At 37.3% G+C, this 25,591-nt stretch overlaps 1 pseudogene; it reads right to left on the minus strand.

Moving 5' to 3' along the window:
- LOC127648912 (SH3-containing GRB2-like protein 3-interacting protein 1) lies at positions 1-24,367 on the minus strand (annotated as a pseudogene).
- Between the last annotated feature and the right edge of the window lie 1,224 nt (positions 24,368-25,591).

The following is a 25,591-nucleotide window of genomic DNA, read 5'->3' on the forward strand; positions in this document are numbered from 1 at the left end:
CACACACCAAAATCCAAAGTCTTTGTAGTGCCAAAAGAGCATCCTAACGTCCAACTCACAGTCCACACAGCCGATCTTTGCTGCATCTACGTCAGTTGTCTGCCAAATATTTACCTGTAGAATAATAATAACCCTGAAAACAAACATCTTTATATGGTAGGGATGCATCGATCAGATACCTGGATTGGTTTTGCCTCCAATACAGACCTTTATAAACGGATCAGGTTTTGGACAGATGAGACTACTGACGAAAAAAAAAGTATAATAATAATAATTATTATTATTATTATAAAACTGGCAACTTTTCTATTGAAGAACTTCACTGGAATTGCTGTCAAGCATGATGATACATTCTCCACTAGACAATTTAACAATACAGTTTTTCATCAAGGCTACACATTTTCTATGTAAATGTTTTTAGGTTTACTCTATTTTATAATGAAATACGTATTTAAGAGATTTAGACACTACAATGATCAACACTAAAAGAACACTGTTTCGGTATCTGCTGATATCAGAGTTGGTCCAAGTGGTACCGATGCATCCCTAGTGTACATCACACTATATAAAACCAGACTTAATATGTTATAAACCTACACTATATGGTATTTGGTACTTAAAACAAACATATTTCTTTAAATATATCAATTTAGGGATGTACCTGCTGAAAACCTTTTTTTTATCAGGGAGAGTCTGTAGCCTGAACCTACAAGTTGGAAATCACAGCCAGACAGTGTGGTGCCCTCACTAGTGAACTGCACTGTGAGCTGTGATGGTTTACTGGGGCCCTCAGCTAACTGGAAGCGAGCCAGTAGAGCACCCACCCCTATGGATATGAGACAATAACAGGACAATTGAGAATGGCACATCATCACAGCTGTCATGATGTGTCAAAGACACTAAATTGTAAAAAAAAAAAAAAGAACTCAGTCTAAATCCTGCTCCAGATATCTTTATAATTGGCTCTGACTCCATTACAACATTATTGCTTTCAGTGTGGGCAGACACTTCTTGTAGCTTTGCATCTGGTTAGGACATGGCATCACATGCAAAGCAATAAACAGAGCTTCTCCATTCAATTACAGTATGTTTCAGAGTAGAAGACAACAGTTGGAGTGAAAGCAGACATCAGAACTCAGCTGTGAACCAAGACGTTTCAACTGCTCAGCTTGCAGAATGAAAACCATCTTGACAGCACTTTTTTTTTGTTTTAACTAATGATCATGTATTTAAGTGCTACAAACTGTGACAGGGCTTAAGGCCTATTCACACCAAAGTTGAAGAATTTGCAAGACGAAAGTTCTATTCTCACAGAGACCGAAACAAATAAAACTAAAAATGATTTCACCCCTGTACAGTAGGTGGCGCTGTTCTACAAACATTTATTCTGGTGTACTGCATGAGGCTTTAAGCATTCAGCTATCAATGCATGAGATTTTTATATTTAAGGCATCTGCCTCATCTCAATGTTTTCATTATATTATTTCATGTTTTTGATGCATTTAGAGGAATATAGAATCTGTGCGTTTTGTGCGAGTGAGATAAAGAGTAAAGAGCGCTGTTGCATATGTCCCGTGTCTTTGGTCTTTATATTTATGCATGTATTTTGCTACAAGTATATCCCAAATGGACTCCTGAACCCAGCTCCTCTTTTTTTAAATGCCTGGATAATATAACAAGTATAGCATAAAATATGATGCATAACATTTAACACAGTCCCATGGTCTTTTCTTTAATGAATTATATGCATATTTGTATTGAATTCAGGGTTTCTTGTGCATGTTTTGAGAGAGCACAGTTACAGGAATAATGTGTGTTATTTTATCCTTGCAAAACAAATAGCAGTGAAGAAATTAATTTGTGTAAAGATTCTTTTTATGTCCTATTTTACCACGAGTGTAGACAAACGAATTGCCAAACTTTAATACTATTTTGAATGCCTGGATAATATTAGACACAGTAATATAAATATTAAATAATGCACATTAAGACAAAACACTATGTATATTATATAATATGAGGTACAGTACCAGCACATTACATAAATAAATATAAAATAGGAATTCTATATTATTTACATATTTACTGCATTTTAGTTTTTGTTCGTGAGACAAGTAAAACAGCACAGCACCTGTGTTTGCCAGATGATTATCGTCACCAACATGCTGGATTGTGCAGCAGCAGCGACTCTAGAAAAATGACAAAAAACTCATATATCTCATTGGTCAGTTAGTTTTCATTGCAGTCCGAAGGAAAATAAATAAACTGATCGCTCTCTGTAAAAAAAAAAAAACCTTCGGATTGTCTGTGGACGATTTGTCGGACCCGGTATGAATAGCGCCATGGGAATCCATTGTTTCAATGAAAAAGCTCATTCGGAATGAACATTTGCACAGAAAATTCAGTGTGAACAGGCCTTAAATTCAGTCGGCTTTTTGAATGCTTTACTACCACTAGGGCATTCTGCTAAGTGTATCACATTGTACAGATGTAAACATAAGCTAAGACAAGCAAAGCTCTCCAATCATTTAATATCTAAAGAACAATTACCTCCATTTTCAGACTGCTGTGAGAGCTCTGAGATCTTCCATGCTATTTTTTGTGTCTCTGGGTTCCTTTTAAAGCAATGAATGTACAAACATTACAGTTCTACAATTGAATGCACAGCTGTAATAATGATTTGCTTGACATTCTTGATTGTTTCTCACCAGGTGGCAGGTGGAAACATGGCCTGCAGTTTGTTCACGCCACCGTCCACAGCTGCCATAAACTGGATATTGGTGAGGGGTGTGGGTGTGGGCATGGCCTCTGTGTTGAATTTATAGTCTATCCTGAGGTCTGTGCTGCTGGCATCACCACGCCAGCTCACCGCCAGTTTTAGTGGAGTGGACTGAATCCCTTCAGCTGACACCTGTGAGGACAATTCTCAGATATCACACACTTCTATAAATATTGAATTCTAGGTTCAGTTTTTAATGGTCGCGTTTATATGCACAATGATATTATGATATGAATGTAAAGTCATCACGTAAATGTGTTAAGGCAATATTCCAGTTTCTAAAAATGGAAATAAGAGCTGGAATATGACTGTATTAATTAATAATTATAGAATTCCTGCTGATTAACAGGAACATAGGAGTAATCCAAAAGCTTTTTAGATAGTGTTTAAATGTGAATGTATGCACTACAATGCATCAGCGCTATTCTTTAGCTAATGCTTAAACATATTCTTATAGTAAACCTTACCTGGTACTTGAGCATATCCACATTGTAATATGTGGCCTGTGGTCTCTGCTCAGCTACTCTTTTCAAGTGACTCATTAGATTTGGCATGTTCATCCAAAACTCCTTTGAGTCACCTGTAGGTGGCATGGCGTCACTGCAAAACATAAAATTTTCAAAGTTCAAATACAAGTTTCTCACAAAGTCTACAAAAAGTGTGTTAATTTCAAACCTGATCCATTTTTTATATTACAATTAAGCATCCAGGTACTCCCAAAGTTCTCAGAAAGTGGAGAGTTTACAAACACTTTGCAAATCAGTGTGACTGAATTATTAAAAAGAACCAGTTCAATAGAGTGAGTGTCTGTATTACCAGCAGATGAGCTGTGGGTTGGGGAGGACCTGCTCCAGTCGACTGTACTGGCTGATGGTGAAGGTCAGCACTGGTGGGGTGGGATTGGTGGAGAAGTGTCTGGTGATTCCCGCTGGGAAGGACAACACCATCTCACCAGTGATCTTCACCAAACACCTACAACACAGAGTAAGTCACAGTTGGAGGTTTCAGAAAATCAGGAGTCAGGACTAGTGTTGTCAAAAATACCGGTACTCCGGTACCAAGTCGGTACTCAAAAAAAAAAAATTATAATAATTATGATACCACAATTTCTGAAGGTACCGGAGTACCGAGTACCTGGTCTACCCAGTTCCCAATCAGAGTCGGGAACTTTCGAACACTCACAACAAGCAAAAGATGATGACAAGCAAAGTTGCTGCTGCTGCAGAGTCTCAACTTAATCTCATCGAAAAGAAAAGTGGAAAAAGCCAGGTTTGGAAATTCTTTGGATTTGAGGCTGATGAAAAGGAAAACATCATAGATCAGCAAAAACCTATTTGTAAACGCTGCTTTCGCAATTTTCTGACAAAAGGAGGAACACATCAAACTTAATAAAGCACCTGAAAGACAGACACCCGGATTAATTCCAGCAAATAAAGCAGCTGAGTTTAAAAGCATATTATCATTTGCATTAGGGCTGAAACGTTTAGTCGACATTATCGACAACGTTGAAAATAAAAAATTGTCGAGAACATTTTTCGTTGTCTAATAGTCATTTGATCTCATTTAACGTAACATGAGATCACATTAAACTGTAATGATGAAGCGTGAGAGCAGCAATTCACGCCTGATGGAGGAGAGGAAGAATTACACAGATCACAGTCCAGATGCACTCTAAACTTTCACAGCTTCATCTTATGTAGATCCCAAAGTATTAGGGGAAAAAATAAATAAAAAATACATTCAGAAGCACTCTCGTTGTGGAATAAGCGGAGCCGGAGTTCTTTAAAGGACACATGTGTTACATCTTAAATGCAGTTATTTTAATGTGTTATTGCTTTATTAAAGTTCAAATAATACAGAAGCAGGTCATGTTAATAACTATAAACTCAGAAACTGACATTTCTCTGTGTGGTCAGTGCCTCTTCTATGAGTTGTGTGAATGTCCCGATCTAAGGGGGACAGATTGAAACTGCACCCCGGCTGAGAGAGATTCTCGGTCGCTCATCCCTCGAGCGCGGACGCTTAATGCAGCTAGATTAGAACGCGATGGCTCGTGACTTAATCAATCATAATATATGTCACTGTGCATTTCTTATCATGAAGAAAATTGGCAATATATAGCTTTATTAATATGAGAGCACTTTGCACATTAGTTTAGAAATTGTTTTTTATTCATTTCTATAGTATGCTTGTTTAATTAGTTTTTTTAGTACTTGGTAAAAACTTAAAGTTTCAAAAGTTGAAGCAAATCTTATATAAGTGTTTTATAAGTTAATACTTTAAGCATACATTGTTCAGTTTTGTTATAATTCAAAAATAATATATTTAACTTGAAATGTTGCTCAATGCATATTTTTGTTCTTAGTTCAGTTATAATAATATAAGATAATAATATAATATAATAAAAGAGTGTTGTTCTGTAACCTGTTTTGCTTTGGTACCGAAAATGGTATCGAGTACCGTGAAATTTCACTGGTATTGGTACCGACTACTGAAATTTTGGTACCGTGACAACACTAGTCTGGATTACATTTACATTTATGCATTTGGCAGACGCTTTTATCCAAAGCGACTTACAGTGCACTTATTACAGGGACAATCCCCCCGGAGCAACCTGGAGTTAAGTGCCTTGCTCAAGGACACAATGGTGGTGGCCGTGGGGTTAGAACCTGTGACCTTCTGATTAACAGCCCTGTGCTTTAGCCACTATGCCACCACCACTCCATCGACTAAAAGCCAGTTCGGCAAAATTCTGAATCTCGATGACAAAATTGATCTGTATTGTGGTTGCATTGCTTACTTAGTGGGATCTGCTCCTTTAAAGTAGGCACTGATGGTCTCTGTGAAGGCGGCTGCCACAGGTAGAGTTTCCTGGGGGCCCATTGTGAGGGGGCTCGGACCTCTGGAACATGCTGAAATGCAGTAATAGATCTACAACCTCTACAACATCAGCCAAAAATGACTAAGAAATAAACATGAAGGACAGACATTAGCAGCCTTGTCTCGAATAATAATAATGCAAAGTAAATAAAAAAAATTGATTGAAGTTGTTTATGGGACAGTTCTGATTTGTGGCTCACCGGACACAGACAAGTTGAGTTCTCTGCCTGGTGTAGGTGTGGAGGCTGCACTTAGAGACGTGACAGAGGAGATGGAGGAGGTGCTCTCTGCTCTGGCCAGAGGAGCAAAGGGTGGAGGACTCCAGGAGTGGATGGGGGGACTGAAGGGACGGGCCTTTAAAGAAACAAAAAATCACGGCCTGAATCAGACATTATAACTCTAAATGAATCAGCATAACATGAGTATAAACAGTAGTGTACACATGTGGTAGAGAATCAAAGACAATTTGGTGTCGCTTAAAAATGTGATATAAAAAGCTAAATCACTGCCTTTGATTTCAATAAAAATCAAGAGTAATTAATTCACTTGTTTGAGTGCAGTCATACCAGATCTGCTAGGTTTGGTTTTCCAGGTGGTAGTTTAGATCTTGAAGATGGTCTTGGTGGTAGAGGTGGGACTGGGCTACCAGCAGACAGAGGAGGGCCAGCCCCTGCGGTAGAGGACGGCCCTGAAGAGCACAAAAATCAAAAACTCAAATTCACAAAATAAAACTGAAGTTGCTATTACAGTTAGTATTAAGCATAGTAAGATGTTTATGCAATGGACAGGCTCTCATTTTAGCTCTGTGGACTAATAATAATAATGAGTTTACTACACACAACAGTGATTTAGTGTCAGTGATAAAATGATGGAGAAAGGACCTCTTCATGCTAATTGTTCTACAAAACAAGCCCAGATGGAACTTGTGATAGACTGAAAAATACTTGATTTCTATGTAACAGGCATTTTAATTTCCACAGAAACACCTCAAGTTGTAACTATCACCAAAATGCAGAATGAGACCTTGTCTGCAAGCGCTTTTTAAGTGGAGTTCAAAGCAGCGCTGACGCTCTCATGCAAATGAAGAACATGGCTTCAAGATTTCTGTGACAAAGCAGATCGCCAGTCTGTGCAGAATGAAAGTTTAAGAGATTTAATTCACATTGCAATCAATATGCATACTAAATGGCAGACTAGTTCTTTCAATTAGTAAAACTCCCACTTAGACTTCGGGAAACGTTTAATATTACTTGAATTAGTGCAATTTTAGTGGATTTCTATCTTTATATTTTGGAAGGCTTTGTTTGTAAAACGTTAATAAAGCATTATATTAGTTACATATTGTTATGTATTCTTTCCGAAAAGGGAAATAAATGCATTTTGACAGGAAAATGTCTATTTGGAGGCAAATTTGAGCACTTTCAAAATCTGTGATTAATCACATTTACTAGGTTTGATGCACCTGTTGATTACTGGTGTTCCGCAAGGATCGGTGCTTAGACCCTTCCTCTTCTTGATGTATACAAAATCACTAGGACAGATCATTGAGGCACAAAGCTTTTCCTACCACTGCTACGTAGATAACATGCAGCTCTACCTGTTGTTCCAACATGATGACGCTACTGTCTCAGCTCGATCTCTGCCTACCTCTCAGACTTTTAGGCCAGCATGAAGAAATGCCACCTTCAGATTAACCTTGCCAAGACAGAACACCTTGTGATCCCAGCCAACCCATCCGTTGACCACAACCTCACTATTCATCTTGGTTCAACAACACTAACACCAACCAGAACAGCATGGATCCTGGGAGTGGTGTTAGATGACCAGCTTAATGTTACCGCCACCATCTAAACTACCACCTGGTCTTATAGATTTGCACTTTATAACATCAGGAAAATTAAAAATGTTCTGTCTGAATATGCTGCACATATGGACACTCCTGGTCCAAGTGCTGTTTTTTTCAAGACTGGACTACTGTAATGCTTTATTGGCTGGCCTCCCACCTAACACAATTAAGCCACTGCAAATGGTCCAGAATGCAGCAGCACATCTGGTCTTCAATCAGCCCAATCTTGATTTCACTTCATTGGCTACCTGTAGATGCCCGCATCAAATTCAATGCTTTGACTCTGGTATTCAGGACAGCCAATTGAACCAATTTGTGGAACATTGTCAGGAGCACCAGTGCCTATTTGATGTGTCCTCTGAACTATACCACAACCGTGTGGAGAAACAGACGAGTTGGAGAGAAACTGCCAATTCTCTTGGACAGTCAAGTAAGCAAATTTTTCAGTAGGAAGTACTTTTTCATATTGTAACCAATAAAATATATGATTAAAAACATACACCTCATATTCTGAAATGCATAACATATGATCATGCATTTGTTTTCGTATCTTGTATCACTTCTCGCGTGTACTCTGTTTTGAAACGTAATTTGGAGTCCAGGCAGAGTCGTCTGTGATTCTTCAATAGTGAAATGTTTTGTAATGTGTTCACCCCTGTCGCAGATTCCTTGTTTGAAAACCCTCCGACTTCCATGACAAGGCACACAGTTGTGATATATAAACGGTGCCATGATCTTTGAACATTTGTGTAGTGTATAGGAGGCATTAGTCACTTTGGATAAAAGCATCTGCTAAATGACTCAATGTAAATATAACTATGAAAAAATATGCGATTAATCGCTAATAAAAATTCAATCGACTGTTAGCACTAATTCTGGATAAAGGAAACAATGAAATACAGGTGTACTAGTTAATTCCTGAGCATACATGTTTTCGATTGGAGTAAAATTTGAAAAGAAAAATGTTGCAATTATGTAGAGATATTTCTCCGCAAAAACAACAAGACTTGATTATACTTTTATCAAAACCACTAACAGGTTCTGACAAAATAAACTATTATCATTTTAACATGAGGACTTTAAAACTGAACAGACCCAGAGATCTGAAGCATCCAGCATTTATTTTCATAATTAATCATATGGACTATTTGAATATAGTATCACAGTGAATCTCATGAAAAATGTCATGAAATGTGAGTTTCTTTTTTTTTTTTAAAAACAAATGTTTATTTTGCACAAAGAAAATTAAGCCTATTTCAATGCTATTAAGACTTCTTTGCATTGTGACATGGTTTTCATAACAATAAAACATTCACCCTAGGGCTGGGACATGACGTCGACGCAAAATATGCGCGTCGATTCGTCGGACCCAAAACAAAGATGGCGGCGCCGGCGAGTAGTAGCAACACGAGTGGCTCCTCAGACTATCAGAAGTGCAAGGCGGCATGCACTCGTTCCTCTAAAGTATGGGAATTCTTTAATTTAAAAGGAAACAATTCCGTGATATGTCGTCTTTGCAAAATGGAGATGGCCTTCCATTCTAGCACCACGACAATGCACCAGCATCTGAAGAGGCGCTCCCGGGAGCAGCCGCAGATGACAGAGCACCGTAAGTTTTTTTTCAACTCCCCACTTTGCACTCGATGTTGGAGTAGGCTATAATACGTTGTCGACACCTAAAGTTTTAGCTTATAGCTATTAATAATGCGCTTATAGCTATGAATGTCGTGAAAAATACATAGAGGACACTGACAACGCGCTGACAGACAGAACCAAGCAGGTAACATTTAATAAAGTCTCAACTTTCAAATTTGGTCATTCAAAGAAAATTAGACCATAAATAGGCCTACTATTTTGTGGCTCTTTAATGTGTCGTGACAGATTGCCTCAGTTAAAGCTGCTCGTGAACCGATCATCTTTTCCTTTGTTAATTTATAGCATCAAATAGGCTAAACATGAATGTAGCCTACATCAGAAGGACTGTTGTTTTAACCGCGGAAAGATGTCAGTACAGTAGCCTACAATCCATTATTCAAAATCAAATCCACCGACGTTAATCTTCTCTCTCCTGACTACTTTGTCGGACAAAAATGGCGTATTATGATTGAATGATCAGATCACCCGTCAATCAAACTCCCGGCAAATGTTTTATTTATTTTTTAACATTTTATACACCCCCACCCCCGATGAAACCGGTATTACCGGTGTTGTCACAAGTCGATTAATCGAATCGAAATCGAATCGAACTGGACAAAAATGAATCGTTAGATTAATCGATGCATCGAAAAAATAATCGCTAGATTAATCGTTTATCCCAGCCCTAATTCACCCATTTTTGCAAAAGTCACAACAGATAACTCACCACTACCAGGCCCTGGGGAGCCAATCATGCTCCTGTAGGTAGGAGGCAGTGGAGGTGGCGTTCCCCTGAACCCTCCTGCTGTGATGTCTTTGGGTGACGTGCCAAACACCGCAAACTCCTCTCTCATACCAGACAACTCAGGCGTTCTTCTGCTGTCATCTCTCAGGGCAAGAGGAGAAGGTATGGGTCCAAATGGAGGGTGATCTGCTAGCATAAAGGGCAGTCCAGGGCTGCTGGGGGTAAAGGGCACCTCTTGGAATAGGTCTGACTCTGGCAGCTGAAAGCAGCTGGGAAGGATTGGAGGGCTCAGGGGGGACTCTATTGGTGGGGGTGGAGGTGGTGAATCTGGAGGCAGGATAGGGTGTAGAAGTGGAGGGGATGAGAAGGGTGGTGGGAGGTTGAGGGGTGAGGTCGGGGGCGAGTCCACAGAGGAAGAGGCCTGAGGTGGAGATGGAGCAGGCTCGTCTGGTGGAGGGGGTCTAGCTTTTGAGCCCTCAGTGAAGCTCACCCAGCTACACTGCACCATGTCTAAACCAGACTTGGGGGTATCAACAGGTCCAAAAACATTGTCCAGGTCAGGCATAGATGCCCCTCCTGCTGGGTCTGATAACAGAGTGTCCTGATAGGCCGAGGATGAGTCGTCATCATCTCTGACACTAGGAACCACACTATAATAAGCTGCTCAGACAAAAGAATAACAAGTAGAATCTTTTTAGCCAAAACAGAAAAAAAGCTGTATAATACAAGTATTCTATAACAAGACAATCTTAAAACAGTGTTTTGATTAAAATCTTTAATTAAATACATTTCATGATATGCTGATTAATTAATCGAAAAACAAATCACATATCAATATTTGTAAAAACAATATATGCAATATATAAATGATTAAATAATGACATTTAATCAATTATAAATATAATAAAATGTAAAAAATATAATGATTCATAAAATTAAAATACATTACATTATTGTGGCAGACAAGTACAGCATTGATTAGGCAACACAAAAAGTGGTTTTAGAAGGCAATATTTTGTTTATTTCCATATTATTGAACAAACGCGTGGTCACACAAACCTTCACACGGCAAAATTCCGCGGGGCAAAGATGGCATTCCATGTTGGTCACTTCTCACCGGCGCTTACGCTTCGCCTACTTCATACGCCAGAACTTGACTCTCTCATGAACGCGTGGACGGCCGTTACCAGAAGCCAGTGATTATAGTTTATAAAGTTATAAATATTCTATTTTTCTTAAAAAAATTGCATCGATTCGCTTTGCTTCAGAAGGCCTTTATTAACCCCTTGGAGCTGTTTGTATTACTTTTTAGGTACCATTAACTCACATTATAAAGCTTGTAAGAGCCAGGATATATTTTTATATAACTCAGATTGTGTTTGGCTGAAAGAAGAAAGTCATATACACCTAGGAGGGGTTAAGGGTGAGTAAATTATGGGATCATTTTCATTATTGGGCAAACAAACCCTTTAAATGTAGTTTGAATCTTAGAAAAACACATCTCGAGACCCCTGCAGTTGGAGTTGCACCGTATCCAGCTGTGTTTAAATGAAAAACACATCCTCATCTTTTGCTGTCTGCTATGAATAAAATGTGATTTGTTTCCTCTACCACTGTGCATTGAACGAAGCAGGAGTTGCCCTTACTGCCCCTGCTGACTTGACTTGAGACTTGTAAAAACATGAAGGTGGTACATTAAGCTTTAAATGTTCAGATGGTATGAATTGTTACGGTCTGGGGGAATTATTATTTGCGTACATTATTTTATGCGTTATTTTTTATATAATTAAATCACACTGAATTAACGTGTTATATTGACATGCCCTATTAAATACATTTTCATATCTACAAAACTAACTAATATAAGATAAAATAAAAAGGACCTTGAATAAATGTAAATTAATTTTAGCTTCCAAACCATAAACTGAGAATTAGCATTAGGTTGCGCATTAGCTTCGGTAGCCCAAAAAAACTAGAAAATAAACATTCAATTAAAAATTCCAATAAACTAATACATTTTTTTTGCACCTTAAGGTACACATACCAGAGGATCCTAAAGAGCTAGAACTGCGTCCAGGCAGAGTAACAGGCATGTTCTTTGGAGGAAGCGGAGGCGGAGCTGAAAGGACAGATGATGTAAGCAAAGTTCAGAATAGCATACTACCGTTCTTTTCTTATTCTTCCTGCAGTGTATAGTATGGAAATTGAGCACAGTGTGCAAAATGAATATTTAGATGGATGGATACAACCAATCAATATATAATAATATCAAACATTATAATGTGCAGAAGAAAAGATGAACAACTGTTTAATAGTTTCATAACTTGGTATAGAAAGAGAATTTGGTATGAATTGGAAAAAATAAGACCTGATATCATCTACATCAAATATCAGCCAATTCACACTAATGCCGATAACCTAAATGTCAATATTGGCCAATAACAATACGGTTACTAATAAATCATGAATCACACAATATATATGGACAATTTTGATGTTTTAAACTTTCATTATCAAAATCAGACACATTTTGGACATCCGACATCCACATCCTGAATGAGAACAGTTTGAGATGGTGAATGTGTGGTGCAGTACCTCCAGTGGGAAGAGATCTGCTCAGAGCAGCGGTGGAGAGAGAGGCAGTCTGAGACCACAGCTCCGGCTCAACTGTAAACACTGAAGTGCAAGAGGACAACTCTAACACCACAGTTTAATACATGAAATAAACATCCATCCAGACAATTCTTAACTAAAAACACAAAAATGAAAAGTCATGGTAATGAAAAACAGTGAATGACAACATTATTTTTATAAAGCTCATCATCTCATCTAAAGCAAATCTTTTAAACAAAGAATACAAATACTTTGACAAATAAAGTAACGGCAGGAAATTACATTTAATCTACGTAGATTTCTCGTTTAAGTCTGAGGAAAATCACTGTTAATTTTATTTCCATTTCCATTCAATTACCTGGAGACACTTTTATCCAAAGGGATAAGTATGGAATAGTACAACAGATTCAGTCATATTAGGTGTCAACAATTATTTAGGAATTTTAATTCAGTCATTCATTTAAGCTTGCCAATCAGGCATTATGTTTACCTTCCGAGTTGTGTGCTTCAAAATTGGTCTCAAATGGTGCACTGAAGAACACTGATGTGTTTTCTCTTTTATTGTAAGATAGAAGAAAAGAAGGTCAAACCACACCCATGGCAGCCAGACAGTGAATTTTAGTAATTTAATTAGATTTAATAAAGTGAGCACAACCATAAACAGCTCCATGAGGTTCTGCAGACAGCATACTGACCTGGGTGTCTCTGAACCAGGCCCAGGTGTTGTGGTGGGTGTTGGAGTAGATCGCCTTGGTCTGGCAATCTCCTCACCTGGATAATGCAAGTCTATAAGAGCTAATGTGCGAATTTATACATACATTTTAATATTTATTCATTTGATTTGTATTACTTTTCATTCATTTTATTAATGATTCACAAAATATGTTGTGTAGATGGTCAATGCTCAAACACTTACTTGACAGATTTCGTTTCAGCGGACACTGTAATAAAGATTATAAAAGATAATGGTGAAAAACAAAGACAATTCGAAACCATCAAAAATAGAACAAAGCAATAAGCCAAGAGGATGTGTTTTACATTGATTTTACCATGGTTAAAGGATGCTGTTATTAGGTACGATGCAAAGTAATTTAGCCCCTTTGTCACTGTGGAACATGGCCTAAAGCAGCTTATTTCTTTTAGAAAACAACAGCAATATGATTAAAATACCAAATGTTCCATAAAGGATAGATATATTAAAAACAACAGTCACAAGAAACAATTCTTCCACCAAGTAAGTTTATAAGCTTTTGTACGTTTAGAACTGTAGGCTGTTTACAGTGGTATCATAGCAACTAGGCACATTAATATACAGCACAATTCAACTGATGTGCGCTTCAGGGTTTGCATATATCGGCTATGTTACAACAGCTTTGACTGGGGTCTTCCAGTCTCAGTTTAAAGCTGTAACAGTCAGTTTTATACAGTTAACACCTATTTGATTGTGAAAGGTCTTCCTTGCTTTGACCTTTCATGCATGCATTGTCACAAAACAAGTTTCAAAAACTCATGTGGACCTATTGTTTATTTGGTGTCTTTAACTACTGAAGTAATTAATACAATGTACTTTTTACGTAAATACGTGTGGTTGCATTGTATTTATAAAAAATAAAAAAAGTACAATGTATTTAAAATAACTGCATTAATTACATCAGTAGTTACACTTTCAAACTTACACCAAACTAAACCTAACCCAACCCTGACCCTAAACCGAACCAATACCCGTAACCCCAATCTAAACCCTAACCCCAACTATACCCTACCCTACCCCTTTATCTACCCGTACCTCAACCTCAGTAGCAGCGAATGTGAATCTTGTGAAAATGTTGCACAATGAATACATTATATTGTATGCATTTTAATGTTAACTACACAGTATTTAAAGACACCTAACATAAAGTGGGACCAGTGAAAGGTTTTCACTCATTGAGGTCATCAGAGAATGTCAGGCAGAGGATATTAGTTGGCACCTGAATGCTATTTTCCATTAAATTAATTCATCACAATTGATGAAGCCTCTCTGACACAACAGTTGAGTGAACAACATCTTCAGCTAATGAAAAACAGAGTCAGATAGTGGCAACACTGAACATTACATGACATCACAGCATAAACACTCGTGTTGATCACTCGTATTGATCAAGGAGCATGCAACAATACAATACATCAACCAAAAACAACCCAAAACATACACCATTAACTATGATTAATTAAGTTCTACAAAATAAATACGCCACATCTGATTGCATGCCAACATCTAAAGATCAACAATAAATCCAGTCCTCAACAAAACAACAAACCATAAACAAAACAAAACGCAAATATAACAGAACAAAAATCAAATCAAATTAATGATACTCACTGGACTCCGCCTCTGCAGTCAGCATAAAGGAAGAAAAACAGACCTGGTCAGAGAGCGAGTGACAGATCAGTAAATCAGAAATATTAAAAACATTCAAAAGGGAAAGAAAAACATGCTGATAGGTCTTTCATATTTAGAGTCAGTCTAATAAATAAATAGAACAGGGTATCCTAATAATATTGACACATATCTAAGCTAGCACTCATATCTATGAACAGACATAAAAATTCATAAGCTTCACATTTATTGATAGGATAATGCATAGAATTCATCTGTAATGTTGTAGAGACACACACACACACACACAAACCCCAATGCTTCGCTATAAATCATTTCAAACCAACATGTGAACCATTTCAACCAATTACTCAAAAGAAGGATTCGATAACAAACAAATCACTTCGTCTTGTGAGCAATTTCTACTTTACACAAGCTCTACCTAAAGATTTTTAGGTGATGAAATATTTTAGTGCAGAGCATAACTAGAAAAAAATAAATGCCTATGACTTATCCATGACTGCTAATGTTTTGTTAATGTTCAAAAAAATGTCAGGCCAGTCATTAAAAGATTCCCTGATATATCAATGTTTTGCATGACCGTGGGAACCCTGACACAAATGGAAGAGTCATGTTTCTCTGAACAAGTAGGACTGATGTGATGTATGAGAAACTAACTCAAGAATGATGAGGCCTGCACACACTGGCTCATCACATTCTTCATTTTTCAAGGAGTTTCAAGGAGTGTAAAAAAAAAAAAAAAAGAAGCCCATTTCACTTACCGGACTCTTTCTCTGTGTGAGGAAACAAACAAAAGAACAGAGGAAACACATCTCAGCTGATTCAAGTGATATAAATTGTAGCTAAAACAATTTTGTTTTCAGAACTGGAATGTAAAACTGAGAGATGTACCAGAGGAGAAGGAGAGATTGCCAACGTCCCCACTGAGGCCTTCAGCTCATCCATAGTGGACACTGTAAAGTTGCCACTATTTGCTGCCAGGGGCTTGATCTTGATCTTAAATTTCTTCTCATGTTCCTCCTCACCCTCTGACTCACTGGAGGAGCAGACATTTTTTTGGGTGTTTGGAGCTGGTGAGATTTATTAAGGAAGATTATTTTAGAAAGTGAGAGCAGACTACACTCAATGTATGCATGACAAAATAAAACTTAAAAAAAATATACAAAATTTAGATCTCAAATTTGTTTTATTTTTATAGAATTCTAAAACTCTTAAAGGGGTCTTAACAAACCTCTTTTTATTATTTTAAAATATTCTTTGAGGTTCACTTATAATATTAGTAACCTTTTTTTTTTAAAAAAAAACAACAACAACTGTAATTTATTTGCAAAACATGATCTTTTTCCACCCTCATTCTGACCCTCTGTCAGAAACACCAGGTTTTGGTGCTGCTTCTCCTTTAAGACTTGACAGTAAACATCCACTGTTCTGATTGGCTCTCTGCTCTTGACTGATCTGCTCTATCTACTTATCATCTCACTGCTCACCAATAATGGGTGGGGCTATGGAAGTGATTAAAGGTAAAGTAGGTGTTGATGTGTTGTTGTGGAGGTGGTCAGATGTTAATGTCTACCACAGCGTGACAACAGAATGTGGAGGAACGAGAACGATTTGTTTTGGCAGCTTGGTTTCAACAATTTTGAGTTCCGAAACTTACAGTATGTTTATATATTATAACGACCCTTTTATATGTCAAAAGATCAAGGAAAATCCCTCATGTCATGACCCCTTTAAAGGAAAGATAAAAACTAAGGCAAGCAAAACTATTATTATTGTTCAAACTTAGATAAAGGGAAACCCCACTATTGCAGTGCAATTCCACTGCAGTTCATGATAGAAAGGAACTCAGGAACAACTGGAAATAAAGCAACAGAAAATAAAATAGTGATGTCTTTGGATACCATGGAAATTAATTACACAATTAAATTACGTTGCTGTGGAGAAAGCTACTAACTGAGCCAGCTGCATGTATTCGGGAGCAAAGATTGCACTGCTTATACAGTGCATGTAAATGGAGACGCTGTCTCGCAATAAGTAATAACACTTTCTGGTGTCCATGTAAACATAGTCAATGTGGTTGAAGAAATAAACTTTATTTATAGAAACTCACAATTTCAAAACCACGATTGCCGTGTTAAACATTATACTTTTAAAACAATCCATCTCTCTAGTTTTTGCTTTTTCTTCAATAAATGAAATGGCATAAGAGATAACTAGGATTGTTGAAACAGACAAATATGCTCACAAAAGGCAGAAAGGATATTTCCTCCTTGTTCTTCAGGTTTAACGCTGTAGCCCTCATCATCCACATCAGGAGATTTCTGTCATGGAAAAGACAAACAAATGAGGCACTGCATTCACTTTAACTATAAAGAGATTTATGCTTATGTAAATTCAGCATTACATACATATCGATCCCAGTCGATCTCACCATATAAACCATTGTGTGCACCATTGGCTTTTTTCTGGAAATCAAATTTCAGGGATGAACCACCAAAATGAATATTGATAGACTGCTTTTTGACTTGATAGGCTAGACTGTACTTACAGATTTCTCTTTGTCTGGTGATCCCCTAAAAGAGAAAACAATGGTTTATTATCCTCCTACATAAAATGTAGCTGTCGTAATCCAATTTACATCAAATTGACCTAAAATGCTACAATGAGTGTAAAAATTAGTGGTTGGGCGAAATGGGTTTTTTAATGACAGATGCAGAAACCAATATCTAGTGAGCAGGATGGCTGATATAAATCCTGACAAACATAATAGAATTTAACAACAGCAAATCAGATATATTTTATGCAACATGATAAGAAAAAACCTTGAAAACAAAGTGTTGGCTATTCACTGACGGCCTGGGCTGCGTTTACCAAAACCATCACAAGCTTAAGTTGATCGTAGAGACCATTGGCACCAATGGTTTATACGATCTACTTAGGCTTACAATGCTTTTGGGAAATGCAGCCCTTGCTGATATATCGGTCTATCACTAGTAAAGATGATATAGAGACCCAAAAAAACGCGTCACAGGTCTGTTCTAATGGGGTCACGGAAAGCAAGAAGAAAAAAAAATAAAACGCTAAAACCTAGCCAAGTTAGGATAGTAAACAAATAGGCTTATCAACTTTAAAAGGTAGAAAACTTCTTTTGCTCTAGACATTAAAGACTGTTTCCATATCTTACTCTGCAGTATTTGGGCACAGATTCATCTGTCCCATGATAACATGGCTAATAATAACAATATTTTATATAGTTTAGAGAGTTGGTGTCCATAATTACATCACTAATAGTTCTTACTCACGTTGTTCCAATGTCCTTTTCTCTCTTCCGTATCCCGAATGCCTTTTGGGTACGCTTTTTCAATCCTGTTAAAAGTCATATTTATCATTTTCCAATGTCAAGTGTAATAAATAATTGATAAATATGAAGGTAAATTAGTGCCTAAAAGATTTGCATATGCGGAGTAAGATTTGAGAAATTGCAATTAATTTTTTTGGCATCCACACAGAGCGTTTGGTAAAGGTGTGAATGAAGTTGCGAGTGTATTTGCATAAGTGTAAATCATGTGTGATTACATAAATTTGACCTGTATTCTTATTTTTCTCACATAAATCTGGCCAAAAACACTAACAGCGATATGCAAGAAAAGAATTGATGTATAATCTTTTTTACACGGATTTACAAAACGATCTGTGTGGATGCTAAAAGTTTTTATGCTTGCAATTTTGTTTACACTTTTACAAATCTTAAGCAAATCTGTCTGACATTAAATTATCTTCATAAATATACAGTTCCTCTAGAATCATGGTGCAACATCTGCCAAGAGACAATCATCTAAATGTCGGACGGTCCATAAACAATAAATATATACAATAGTAAATGCAGTGCATAGTTGAATACATCAAAGAGTATGAAATACAAAAACATCTGTAAAACCAATGCTTTCGGAGTTCAGAAAACAAGGGAGTGATGTTTTATTTAGGTATTTCAAAATCTGCAACTGCAAAGAAACATGTGGACCAGATTAAATAATGAAAACGGTTTTCTTTTAGCACCAAGACCTACAAATTAACACTGTGCTGAGATTCACTGCACAAGTTTGACCTGGATGACCAAATCTGCAATGATGCCATGCTGTCTTGCACTGATAGAAAGAAGAAAAATTCATGATCTATTGCTTATGTTTTCAATAAATTCTCAATCTGTCAGTCTATGCAGAATCAAGAACCCCCACGGACCAGCATCATGGTGGATATTAACAGGCAAAGCATGAGAATTTATAGCCTTGAGATGTTGGCATGATGGCATACGGGAGCGCTTCAGGGTCTCAGTGCGGGAGAACTGTGCCAGTGTAAAATCGACCATCATGCCTTCAGTCGAGAAAACCTCAAGGGAAAGTCCCTCTACTGCTTGGCTAAAAGTCATGCAATAACGCCGAGTTGCTCTAACAACACATACAAGCAAATTAAATTGGTTGCATCTTGTTCACTTCCTCACTTGAATGCTGGATTCCCTTTACACAAGCATGGTGTATTATGATTAGTTAAAAGGAAATAATTTTTTGTGAGAGCTATTATCAAAAGGTCATGAGTTACCTCACCCTCCTGTTGCTTCAAACTACTGTATAACTTTTTTCTCTTCTGTGGAACAATGATGATTCATTTTGAAATATTATCCAGAAATTTTACAAATAAAGAAAGTGAATGAGGCCTGGGACTGTCAAGCTTTAAAGTGACAAAAATGTCATCCATGTTACTAGTGTGCTATATTCCAAGCCTTCTAAAGTCATATGATAGCTTTGTGTGAGGAACACACTGAAATCAATTTATTATATCGTTATTCACTAACAATCTTCCACTTGGCTGTTGCTCTCAAATCAAATATGGCACCATTATAAATCAATGATATTTGAAAACGATACATGTGAGAACCAATGTCATTTGACTAGAGATGCACCGATCGACCGGCCAGGGACCAGAATTAGCCGATTTTCCGCATGCTCGGCCCGGACCGGTGATCGGCCGGTCAGCCTCATGTCTTTCCGATTCCAAGCCGGTCCGTTTTTTTTTGCCAGCGGCGCAGGCAATAACGTCACAGCCGCAGGTAAACATGTCACTGGCGTGGAAGATCTTCACTGTGAGTGAAGAATACTTAAAAGTTCGAAATGTGTAATAATTGTTAGGCCAAAGTAAACCGTGGGGGAACCACCACAATAACTTTCAGATCAACAAACCTAATTAGACATTTATAACACCATCACCCAGATGAAAATGGCCATTTTAAAATAGAAGCTAAAAAGTGAAAGCGGCTAAAGCTAGGCAGAGCCAGTCACAAGTCAGCAGCCTCTCCTGTCATTCCTTGGAATGAGCAACGAAAAGACCAAAGCAATTACGAGGAAAATTATGGAATTCATGGCCCTGGATGACCAGCTGTTCTCCATAGTTGAGGACAGAGGGATCAGAAATCGGATAAATTTCCTCGATACAGAGTATGAAGTACTTTCCGACGTCGCGTTGCCCGAGTTGTTTAATCTTGTGTCATGTCACACACGCAGCCTGTTATCTGTCAACATTTGGGTACACAAATCCGGGAGAGGGGAAGTGGGGTGCTGGATGGCAGAGGCAGGCTAAATACATACAAATTGTGCCGTTGTGATTTAACGTAATTTTTCCCACCATGTCCGATATTAAAATCAGTGCGATACACATTGCAAAAGGCGTGAGCATTGTCGATATGGCTTTGGGATATGAAATTCAATTCTTCCAACATCCAGCTGTTGTTAAATGTACATGTATATTTAGTTTTTTTTCACCGGAGCACCAGCTGAGTCTTCTCCTCCCCTCTACCAGTGATGCTTGATTTAACATCCCGCGTCTACTGCCTGCGCAGATATCAACAGCGCAAATGGGTTGCAGGTTGCCAGATTGTGGTCATAAATGATTTGTAATGTGTATGATGTGTCGATTGTGTGAGTAGGATGCGTTTCATTCAAGATCTGGCAACTGGACCACCTTGGAAAAATATATTGATGTGATTATTCATATAACGTGGTTTGGGCCATACAAATTACGGGAAATTTTTGGGAGAAATAACAAAACAGGAGACTTCCGGGGAAAACGGGAGTGTTGACAGGTATGGTTACAAGCCGTTCCCGAAGTAGTCCTCAGTTTTACAATTGATATTTGGACATCTAATGTGAGTTGAGCGTATTGGATACTTCAGTTTTTCAGATCTTTGGAATTGTTCTGTTAGATGAGTAATAAAGAGAAAAAGGTCCATTTATAAAAATAGTGGAAAATGACATCTGTTATATAAAGCAACTCATTTGCAGTTAATTGTTATTTCTACCTCTTTCCAGTCACAGAGCACTTTATTTTGAGAGTTGTTTAAGTGAGAGAAGATGCTGTAACTTAGTGCAGTTTGGGGGAAATTGTAATGTTTAATAATTTATTTTATTATGAAAATAACATTTAGCATTGAAGAAATGTAGATTTTGTTTGTATATGTGGTCAATAATAGTTCTTAGAAAGAAAATCGTAAAAAATCGGTAAAATCGGTATCGGCAGGTCACACTTCGAAATCAGCCAAGAAAATTGCAATCGGTGCATCTCTACATTTGACATCCAAAGGCATCGGCCTGCCGTTTTTGTCACCCATTTGACTGTTACAGTCCATTTCAGAGCTTTGGTGGAGGTGAAGATTATCAGTGAATAAGGACTTGATGTACTTTGTTAGGGCAGTCAATTGATAAAATGTTTTTAATCGAATTAATTACATGATATGCTGATTAATTTATCAAATCAATCGAATATATAAATATTGTTAATTCCCTCAAATAAAAATAATTCCTTATATAACAATTAAATAGTTATATTTATAATTATATAAATAAAAATGTAATCATTCATAAAATTAAAATACATTATATTTTTGTGGCAGACGAGTTGATAAGACAATTCAGAAAAGTGGCTTCAGAATGCAATATATTGTTTATTTCCATATTATTTTTTAACATAAGCCAATCATTGGTCAACACTCCACAGCAATCTATATTGCAACTGAATTTGTCAATCTGTTCGAGGTTGACTTACTATAAGGGCTATCTATGTACACATGCATCAGGCGAATGCTTCTCACTTTGGTTGTGTCGTGTCATAAACAAAATCACAGTCAAGTTAATATGCATTCAGAAAAACTTCTCAAGGTCCCTACATTCATAATTGCGTTCCATCAAGCGGTGTTTGAACGCAAGAACATGTTCTCATCTTGTGCTGTCGCTAGTGTCAAGCAAGCCAGAGGTGTGGTTTGTTGTCTGTACAGCTACGAGTTGCCTATACAGTTGTAATTCTGCTTACTGCCCCTTGCTGAATACAGGTGGTACTTCCAAGCTGGAATTGCACCGATGGCTCAAATGATCCTTATTTTGGTCAAGGAACATCATTGATTGTGTAAATCGTTTGAATGCATTATTTTTTTTTTATAATTAATCACACTGAATTAAAATGTTAAATCAACAAATCTCTAAATTATTTATTGTATCCTAGTTTAATATGCGGAGACTATAAGTTAGCCATTTGTAGGTTGATTTAACCTAAAATGGGAGGAGGATATAGCTGCAGGCAGAGCTCCAAACTGCCAACAAAGATAAAGGGAGCCTCTCACCTAACCCTTACCCTAACCTTAACCATGTGTGGAAGTTTGCCCCTTTTGGAGTTGATACAATCCCTTTTTGTAAGAACCCAACCCTCTTTTGGAGATTACACCCCATTTGGAGATTTCCAGCTTGCAGATATATCTACTTGTAAAAGTGTAATCACCGTGGCTCTTGCTCAAGTGTGAGTTTAGGGCAGGACTATTTGTTTGTAACTAAATCAAAGATGGGGGAAATGTTCCAGAATCTCTCTGAAAATTTGTAATTCTGTGTGGTGACAGTAGTAGCAGAACTACTAGAGTTTTGTGTCATACAGGTTTTGAACGACACGAGGATGAGTAAATGTTCACAGAATTGTAATTTTTGGTGGAACTATCCCTTTAAATTACATTGAATAACAGACAAGAAATGACCCAAGATCATGAGGGTGGGACAGTGAACCACTGAGCAGAATCCACATAAACATCCAGATGGCAGATTTCAATGGCAGTCTAATCTCCTCCTTATTCTACAGGAGCACTTTGCACACTTGACCAGGGACTGAAAACTAAACGTTTTCCATTTCGGTTCATTCTGAGCAAAAACTATTTTTTCATTCCGGTTCAGAAGTTCCGCAGCCTCCTTTCCAAAAGGTTACCGGTTAGACCAAAATAAAAGAACGGTTAATGACATTCTTTTTAAACTGACAGTACTCTGCGCTAATGGGTGGGTGAAATACCAGCTGCGGTGTTGCCAGATCTCGCAAGAGAAGCAAACTACATGGTCTGGAAAAACAAGCCCAATTTAAGCCACAACAAAATAAGTGAAAATAAGCTATTTTTTTTTTTTCCTGTGTGGTGGATTTATCAGCATAGAAATCATAACAAGCATACAGTTAATTAACAGTTAAGTATAATTTTGTTTACAGATCTGCTACTCAGACAAAACCTGGCAGAATCAAATCACATTATTTCATCATATCTAACAATAATTCAGAAAAGACTTGGAAACAACTGAGAAATGTACTTTTAGCTCTAATAATGTTTTCCTTTATTAGGATTAGCTGTGCATGTATAAGCAGTAATTATACATAGTTGTTAGAAAGGTCTTCAGTCACAGAAAGTGACATCCACAACAGGTGATTAGACAGAAATGTGTTGCATAAGTTTCCTTCTGGACCAAAGCCTATGTTTAATTTTTTCGGGCAACATAAAGTGGTGTAGTTACAAGAATTTACTGTGATAAACCCTTTGGCCTATAGTTTCATGAAAAAAATATTGGAACAAAATTAGCCAGTTATAACCGGTTACCAGCATTTAAAAATAACGCTTTCACTCAGTTTTAGTTACGTTCTGCAAAAAGCTCGTTCGTTTTCGGTTTTCGTTTCTTGAACCGTTTTTAGTCCCTGGACCTGACCCCTTGAAACACCATTTTAATATGCCATAACGGTGTTTTTGTGTGTCACGGTGTAAATACACAGGCAAAACTCTAGTGCCAAGATGCACACAGGTCACACAAAACGCAAGAGACATATAATCCTTCCCCTCCACCAAGGGGACAGACACAAAAACAAACGTGTTGCATTTGGGTATCATGAGCAGTCGGGTAGAGAAATCGATGCGATGTTTTTACATACTATGAAATAATATTGCTAGGTAGATTTCAATAGACAGCGTTGAATTAGGGCCTAACGTGCATTTTTACCTTGCATCATGGTTGCAGCACTTCATTCCTCAGTTTCACGCGAGCAAACAGTCCTCGTCTTCGTCTCTCGGGTTTCCCCTTAACCGGTCGGTTAGGCCCCGGGCACCGCCGCATCAGCATCCACACATGCCATCATCACAGCGGGGAAGATGAGGACAGCCGATGAGCGGAGAAAGAGAGTATGGGAGGCTCACGAATAACATACTATGGCGACGGCACGGCTCGTTAATATTAATAAGGTCACGCTGATGACGCTTAGTAACCTTCCTTGAGCTTCCAGTCAAGAATTATATTGATATTCATGAGCCAAGTCTTAAACATAGTAGTGTTAATAGATTCACCAGCTGGCTAGAGCCCAGCGTCAGCCTTTCTGCAAATCAGGTACTGGCTCTTGGAGAACGTCACGTTACGTAATTAATATTCATGAGTCTCGCATTCATCATAGTAGGATTTGTACATTCACGTGAGGGAATAGGGAACAGAGCAGGATTTTTAATAAACATTAGAAAAGGTTGGTAAAAATATAAACGAGATAACAGATTTTTTTATACCACTAGACAGTAGCCTATCTGAGTGAATATAGTGAATAGAAATAAGAACTTTTAGGAGGAACTACATAACATACAAGACTTTTCTCTTTTAATTGATGCATACAAAAACAATATTCATTCTGATGTACAGGACCTTATTTATAGTAATTGGTTTTAATTGTGCAAAACCATAAAATAACAAAGGCCAATAAACAAATATAAATCATGATTGCCAAGGAGTCTGCTGATGTGATTGGATCGCTTCTGAAGACATGGATTAAACAAATGGAGTCATATGGATTACTTATATGCTCCCTTTATGTGATTTCTGGAGCTTCAAATGTCTGATCACCATTCACTTGCATTGTAAAGACCTACAGAGCTGAGATATTCTTCAAAAAATCTTCATTTGTGTTCAGCAGAAGAAAGAAAGTCATACACATGGATGGCATGAGGGTGAATAAATGATGAAATAATTTTTATTTTTGGGTGAACTATCCCTTTAATGAAACTCAATATCAATTCAAAACATGCATCTTTGCATTTACGCAAAGAAAAAATAAATGCTAATTTACCATAAATCACAAGAGTAATCAAAGTTACATTTTAAATGCTCCACTAGCTTACATATTTTATAGGATATATATATATTCAATGCATTATATTTGTATGAAACTTTTAATTTTTATTTTGTTATTGACATAGAAAATATTTAAATATTGAAGAACTAGAAAGAAAAATTAGTTAGAGAATATATGATGTTATTTATCATATTTCTGATATAATTATTTGTGACTTTTCCCTGTTGTGTTTGCTTTTTATTGAAAAAATATAAAACCAAACAAGGC

The sequence above is a fragment of the Xyrauchen texanus genome, chromosome 9 (genome assembly GCF_025860055.1).
Source record: "Xyrauchen texanus isolate HMW12.3.18 chromosome 9, RBS_HiC_50CHRs, whole genome shotgun sequence".
NCBI classification, from domain to species: domain Eukaryota; kingdom Metazoa; phylum Chordata; class Actinopteri; order Cypriniformes; family Catostomidae; genus Xyrauchen; species Xyrauchen texanus.